The sequence below is a fragment of the Oxyura jamaicensis genome, chromosome 23 (genome assembly GCF_011077185.1).
Source record: "Oxyura jamaicensis isolate SHBP4307 breed ruddy duck chromosome 23, BPBGC_Ojam_1.0, whole genome shotgun sequence".
NCBI classification, from domain to species: domain Eukaryota; kingdom Metazoa; phylum Chordata; class Aves; order Anseriformes; family Anatidae; genus Oxyura; species Oxyura jamaicensis.
In genome coordinates, this window is record NC_048915.1 from 929,690 (window position 1) to 937,210 (window position 7,521).

A 7,521-nucleotide genomic window follows, 5' to 3' on the forward strand; every position below is an offset into this window, starting at 1 on the left:
CATGGGTCTCAGCATGCTCTTACTGCGGTAAGAGGGAGAGCAGTGGGAGCCAGGATGGTCTCGTGGAGCTGATGGCCTCTGGAAGACCTCAGCATTTCTCTATAATTTTTTTCTAAGTGACTTTCCTTGTGCCTGCAAGAGCGGGGTGCATATCTGCTCACCCATCCCCTCCATGCCTCTGTGTTAAAGAATTGAAGAGGCCAGAGCTGAGGCAAGTGGGAAGGAAACAATCCCCAGGGCAGGTTGAGTTCGGGGCACAGCATGAGACATACTTTGCATTCCCTGAGCCAGCAACCAGCTGCAACATATCTTATAGGCAACAGGCAAGTCCCAGTCAACACTCAAGGCAGGTCTGTAGCTTTTCCACAGGAACATCTAAGGCCGGTTCAAAAGCTGAGGGTAGGCAACACTGAAACCAGGCCAGGAGAGATCATCTCTTCAAGATACCAGGCATGAACATCGCTGAAGATCAAAATTGCCCTAAGGGGAAATAATAACTGAACTTTGCCACCCCTTTCAGTGTGCCTGACACTAGGTCAGCATTTATGATGCAATTGTTTTTTCCCACTATCACCATCCTTTGCATTTATATAGAAAGACAAACTGAAACACTGAGAGAGCAATCTGACCTCTGAGATTAAGCGACACGTAAATAAATACAGATCTGTGCTCTGCCAGCCACATACCAGCCTCATTCTCCATTTTCTTATCTTGGTTCTCACCAGGGAAGTAACACCACTTGAAACTGCTTTTCTTATTGAGTTTGATCACAAATATTGTAACCTGTTTTCAGAACCTCTGAAATTTAATAGAAAAAGGTATCAGTTCATGTCTACATGAAACCTGCTGTTTCCACTACTGACCCTCCGTGACCTTGGGCCACTCAGTGGTGGAAAATAATGAAGAGACTTATTATTTCAGTGAAAAAAGAAATCATCAGGAGCAAATGTAGGATACTTTTGAGTAGAAAGTTTACAAACCAAGTTGGAACTGGACATTTTTCCCCACTCTCTTACAAGGTATTCACCATGGAGAGAACAATGTTACCCTCCAGCTAAATACGCAAACAGTCAAAGAAAGAAAATCAGACGTATACATTGCAATGTAGGAGAAAACCTGCATGAGATCAAACAGGCATCTGATCAAATGCCCCAGAGGTATGATAAGTTCTACCTCCCTTAGGAGATTCAAATACGGGCTTAAGCAAGTTGCAGGTTGGTGTTTGTACGCAGCTACCTTGGTTCCTGTCCCTGGTCACTGAATCAATTGATGGAAGCCTCAAAAAGGGCTTGGCACACCCTCGGTGGATCCCTGCATGGGATGAGGGGGGTTGTTCTCCAGTGCCTGCCAGCTGTATGGATCTGCTCTCCACTGTCCAGCGCACATGGAGATGCATATTTTAATGTGCAAGCTGAATCCCACTTCAAGGTGCATTTCAGTTGCCACACACAGACGTCTGGAGCCACAGATACACGGCCCTGTCACATCTGGCCTCAAGTAGCTGCTGCAGACTGGCGTACCCCCTGTCTCATACCAGACCTGTCCAGGAGTTACACCTGCCCTAAGGCATCTCAGAACGCTGAACAGGGACCTCACAGTCATCCAACCACAGACTACAGCTCTGGATGGTGGGCTCGCAGGAAGATGTCCCCATGTCCACATTATGCCTGGGGCTGGATTATTTCTGTCTTCTAGGACTTAAAAGATAGTGAACCTTTGAAGTTCTCCATATCATTTTAACCACGCACCTAAGTAAGGAATCAAGCAGGGTTAAAAGTTAAAGGTTAAAAGTTTTCAGTAGGGCCACTTGGAAACTGCCCCGTAGATAAGGAGCATTCATTGTGAAGATGGTAGACGAAGATGATTACTACAACACCTGCAGCACGTGAAATCCATTCACACTGGCATAGGATGCAGCAGTTGCTAAAGACCTGATGTTGCATGGCTGCATTAGCTGGAAGTAGATGCAAATGGCTTGGATTAAAAAATCAGTGGTGATTCCTGAATTTATAAAGTGCAAAAGTCTTTCTGTGGAGTTTTACACATAAGACACCAGCAATGTGGAAAAAGGAATATAACTCTTTATTTTTAGTTTTTTAAAGAAACACGGTATTTCCAAATGGAAATATTTTTGTTTCCAAAAGTGAATTTATAGTTTTCACACACTTCTTAAATTATAAAAAATAAAAAATAAAAATTCAAGTTTTAAAGAAAGCTACTGGTTCTGGAAAAGGTTTCATATACTCAAAGACTCATTATTTTGTCAAAAAAAGTTCCAACCAAATATTTTCAACAAGCCATGAAGGCAGTGCAGCATTATTAATCACTTTCTTGGACAATGTGCATGTAATAAAACAAACTAAAATTAGCTGGAAAAAAAATTCAAAGAAAAGGCCACTTTCCAACATCCTGACAAATGAAATAAGTGGAGAACCAAACAAAGGGCTAAGAGCACAATTAAGGCAAAGCAAGAACCAAAGGGGCAACACTGGTCCAGTGCACTTCATATATCGTCTTTCATACATCACAGCCCCCAAATGTGCTTAATCAAAGGAATTGAAAGCAGGAGAATAAAATGACTTGCAGGCAAAGGAAAAAAGATAAGTAGAGACTGTGGTACGTATCAGAGAGATGTGGGGAAGGGGTTTTTCAACAGCTCCTCTTACAGATATCTATTCAGACCACTTATCTTCATTGCTTGTCTCTGAAATCATTACCTTCCCCCCCCTTAAATAAGGTGACAAACTGCACAGCATATTGACAGTGAGAGAGCAGCTTTGATTTATCTAATAATATTAGCATATTTTCAGTATCATTTTTCTGTCTCATTCTTTGTAAAGCTTATCATCACATTCATTCTTTCTTTTCGACTGCCACCAGGCTTTGAGCTAAGGTCTATTATTACTGACCACACGTGGCTTTTCCTTGCCCAGCCACATATATTAAAGTTCCAGTTATTCCTCCTAATCTGGTGGTTATTCATCTTACTTTTCATCCAACACCAATCTACTCATTCACCTGACTTTGGCAGGTCCACCTGGATATTTTCCCATTCTTCTGAGGTCTTGATTGACCTCAATAGTTCCGTGTGATCTGAAAATCTTTCATTGTTCACTTTCTTTTCAAGATCATACAGAGTGCCGCCTAGGATGGTGTCAAGCTCATGAGTTAAATGCAAAATGGCATTCACCCAAAACATAAATTATATCTACTTATAGAGCCAACATAGGAAGCTTAAAAATAAAAGCATGTGTTTGAATAATATAATAGTTATCCTTCATTTTATCAATTATGCTAGGGGTCTTTTGGTTAATGATTTACTTTTTCCCCCTCAACGTGGAAGAATATCAGCACGTAAAGGAGTTGCATTAATACTACATTAATGGCGTTGCATAGACCAACACAGAGGTGACAAAGCACCATGGAAGGTCAGAGTCAGCAAATTCATGGAGGGACGTCCTTGTGACCACATCCTTGAACCACTTCCCCTGCTCTCCGGAGCTTCTGTTCTCCTGACAGTACTCCGGGGCTGTTCACAAACCTGGCAGGTTTCTGTGGGGCTTGCAAAGGCTCTAAAATTTTGCAGATTGATTATGTGTGCAAATATATTGCATGTTGTGATCTCAAAGCAGTATGCTGCTGATTCCAGGTTCACACTCACACTCTCTACAGTCTCTTTCACCACCCTTAACCATCAAAATATTTTTTCTTTTTCAAAATGATAATTTGGGGTTAAATGGTATCACGTCCTTGGCCTCCCAGCTGGCCCACTGGGAAAAGTTACTCCAAAATAAAAAGTCTTGTGCAAATCTGGGTGCACTGGAAGCAAGAATAAAGGTTCTGTAAAGACTTAGCAGTGGGGGAATGGTGACAATTAAATGGAAACAGCAGTGTGCTCTCTATCTGATTGGATACTCCTGACAGGAATAAAGAAACTCAGATCAGCTGACAGAACATTTTTATATTACCTCCAACAAAATGTGACAAGAAAATATATTATTATGATATTAAAGAAAATCTAGGAAAGGGAAAGAATAAATATTAGCATTGCAAACTTATAAAAGTGCATCCACACAGAATTTTGGAGATACTAAATTTCCCAAATTTGAGACAGACTTATCTGTAATGCATCGTGACAACTGCTTGAGAGTTTCTGGAATGGGGAAGATGAACCCCAAGAGAACTTTCTCCAACCTCACAGTGCAGGCTCCAGGGCAGTTACAGCCCAAAGCACAGCGCAAGGGGACAGGCAGGGTGGGATGGAGACAGGCTGACCCAGATGACAGTCTTGTTGGCTCAGAGCCCACCCCACATGGAGAAAATCATTGTACACGGGGTACTTGTGCTCACTGAGGCTCCAGGACCTCCAGGAAACAGGAGGGAGGCTGTTATGCCATCTCGGCAGTTCCAGGGTATGCACAGATATTCTCATTGCAAATACCACTGCTTGCTCAAGGACCGTTCTCATTGCAGGTGGCTTGCAAAGGCAGCTGTGCTTTAAGCTCAGTGTAAATGATTGGCCGTACTCAGAGCCTGGGAAAATGTGTCAGCTGTTGGCAAGAAGCACTCAGGGCAGTGCAAGCAGCTGTCAACAAGGAAGTCATCAAATGGCACCTCCTGCTTGGCCTTGGCCACCGCTCGGTCTGAAGCTTCAAGCATGGTAAATCACAAGAGAAACAGAGAGGAGAGGAAGACGGGAGGGGACCAAGGACGTAAACATCCCTTGGTAAGCTAAGACCTGACACAGGTCACTTTGGCAGGACTGCCCCGGAGCGAGTAGCAGCAGCTAGCTTTGTACAAGGCATCCCGTGGGGTTGTTTCTGGGCAGGGTAATGTGGAAGCTTTTTGTCTGTTTGGCTTGTTGTTTTTTTTTGTCTTCACACCCACTCTCTCTCCTGAGGTTTACTAAGGGGTGTTGGATAGGTACTGGGAGCAAGGACAGATCATTTGGATTAATACAAAAATGATAGCAGGTTCCTGACCCAAAGAGCTGGTGGACACTTGCTGGAGAAGTGGAGTTGGCAGAGCAGGGGAGACAACTTTTTGGGGTGCAAAATGACCTTCTGTAAATACCTGTGCATTGAGGGGCACATCTGGGCCAGTCCACAAAGCATCACTGTCTCCTAAAAATTCTTGCAGCTTCAGCTAGGTGAAGGCTTTCCTCCACATTCAGGTAACCCACGCTACAGTACAAAGCTGTGCACACATTCCCTCCCATAAATGTTTGTGAGCACCCAGACTTAAAGCCAGGAGGTCCTTTGTACCAAAAAGTTCTGCATACAGTCAAACTATTGAGTATATTGAGAGTTGCTGTGGTCCTGATACATGTCCTCCCCATCTCCTTCCTGCTGTTATCAATTCCTTGCAGACATGCCTTTGCCTGTGGAAGGCATTTCCAATTGCCTCTGCTCATTTCAATCACTGGAGAACTGTACCATGAGTTTTGCTTTCCATACCACATGTGCCAGGTTAGATGGATGGCATTTGCAGAGAGCTGTTCTAGTATTGCTTATGCCGTGGCTCTACAGCCACGCTAGGGAAAAAGTCTGGCTCTCCGTCTCCAGTGATTTATTGCCCCAATTTCAAACAGCTAATAAATCGCTGCAGAGAGTCCTAAGCTTGTGTTCACATTTATTATGGTTCTGGTGGGACAAGTGATGTGCAGATATTCAGGATACACAAACACATGTTATCGTGGATTTGATGGGGATCTGAGGCATGCTAGCAGGAGAGTGAGTGGTAGGCTAGTGATAGCCTCTGGTTCCTGCCTGACATGTTTTTGTCACTAAAAAATTAAAAGGCATAAAGGGGACCAGGGCTTGGTTTAGTGCAGAGTGATTTTGAGGGCTCTGTATATATGCCTCCTTGACTCTATTAAAGCATAGATCAGAACTCGTCGAGCAGGTGTAACTTTCCTTCAGTAAAATCTAGCCCTCCTTTATATTTTCTCTTGAACCCAAGGAGCTTTGGAATCGTCAGCCCAGAAGGTTTAGAAAACCTCTCTCTCCCTTAGAGGCTTATTTACGTTGACGTAGGGCTAGCCTCTCTCCTGCTGTCCTTCTCATCCTATGTAAGATGCAAGACCCATGTGCTCCTTCAGGATCTGCCCAGCAGAAATCCTGCCCTACCTTCCCTCTTGTGCCTCTCCCCAGCTAACAGAGGTCTCTGTCATGTCCTCCAGCTCCAGTTGCTGATTGTCCCTCACAGTGCCTGTCCCTTGGGCAGCAGCATTCACAGGACCAAGCAAATAAACCTTGCTCTGAATTGCCCTCAAGAGCCTCCTTAAATGATCATCCTCTGAAGGGCCCCAAGCGCCTGTCCTCAGCAGTTTCAAGCCATTATTAATGGATTGAATTCATACTTCTTCTTTATTTGCACATTATATTAAACTTTGTGAAATTTACTCATGGAGCCACAGCTTTTAAATCCAGGACTGTTCAGATACCTTCCTCTCATGTTCTGCACAGGAATAAGCAGACTTCACCAATTACTTCTATCTCGAGAAGTGGGCATAAACCCACTGACCTGGCTCTCTGGGAGACAGCTGTGATTTCATCCCTGCCTCAGAAATTGTTTACAAAGAAATGAGGAGAAGGATGCCTCAAAATATGTAAAGAAAAAAAAAAAAAAGTACTTAATTACTCCAATTTCAAACTTTGTAGTGGAGACTAATAAAAAAAATCAAAATAGCTCAAACAGTTGAAATAACTGGAATTTCATATATTCAGTTTACCAGAACAAAACCTTTGATTCATTCCAAAGTAACCTTTATAGTTTTCCAAAACTTCCGACAAATTAACAATTATTTATCAACCTTTTGGTTGTGATTTAAAAAAAAAACAAAAACAAAAAAACCTTTCTCTCCTTATAAGGAAAGTCAACAGCCTTTGTTCTGAGGTAATTCAAGTGTCTCCACTGTAGGAAAGTTTCCAAGTTTTCGTCTTAGATGTTTTGTGTTTTTCTTTTTTTTTTTTTCTTTTTTTTTTCCCCTCCACAGCACCTGACCTTTCCTCCAAGCTCCTTCCTTCCCTCTTTAATCTGTAACCAGTACTTTAGTTGAATGGTTCAGCTGGCTTTTTATATTTTCCTTGAGAGCAATCCATACCTCTGTAGCATGGACAGTGCTTCTTCTTGCTTCCTGACAAGCTGAAAGTAATTCCCAGTCCTACGGCCCAAATTTCACAGTATTTGGACACTGCCCAGTTCAGCACTGTGAAAGCTCAGGGTTACCTTGTGCTATGTAGGCACTCGTTACCTACTGAAACCACGAGAAGTCAGGGCTATGTAGGCTGTAGTACAAACCACCTGCACCCTAGCTTCAACGTCAGCGTGCCCAGCGGTGTGTGGTGCACTTTTAACATGGATTTTACCCCAGGCTTGACCGACTACTTCTGACTAAGAAAATCAAGCTTGGAGTCAACAGATTAAAACCTCTATCGGGGCCTCTCTATCCAGCAGCAGTTCTGTGGCCTTTGCACACCCAGGAGAGGACTGGAGATCCTTAGCTGGGATGCAGAAGTT

At 43.2% G+C, this 7,521-nt stretch overlaps 1 long non-coding RNA gene across 1 annotated transcript; it reads left to right on the forward strand.

Annotated features, from left to right (window-relative positions):
* The first annotated feature begins 4,632 nt into the window (after window positions 1–4,632).
* LOC118177715 lies at window positions 4,633–6,403 on the forward strand. The gene is made up of 2 exons (XR_004755898.1): window positions 4,633–4,726; window positions 5,962–6,403. It is a non-coding gene; the product is annotated as an uncharacterized LOC118177715 (long non-coding RNA).
* Window positions 6,404–7,521: the final 1,118 nt, after the last annotated feature.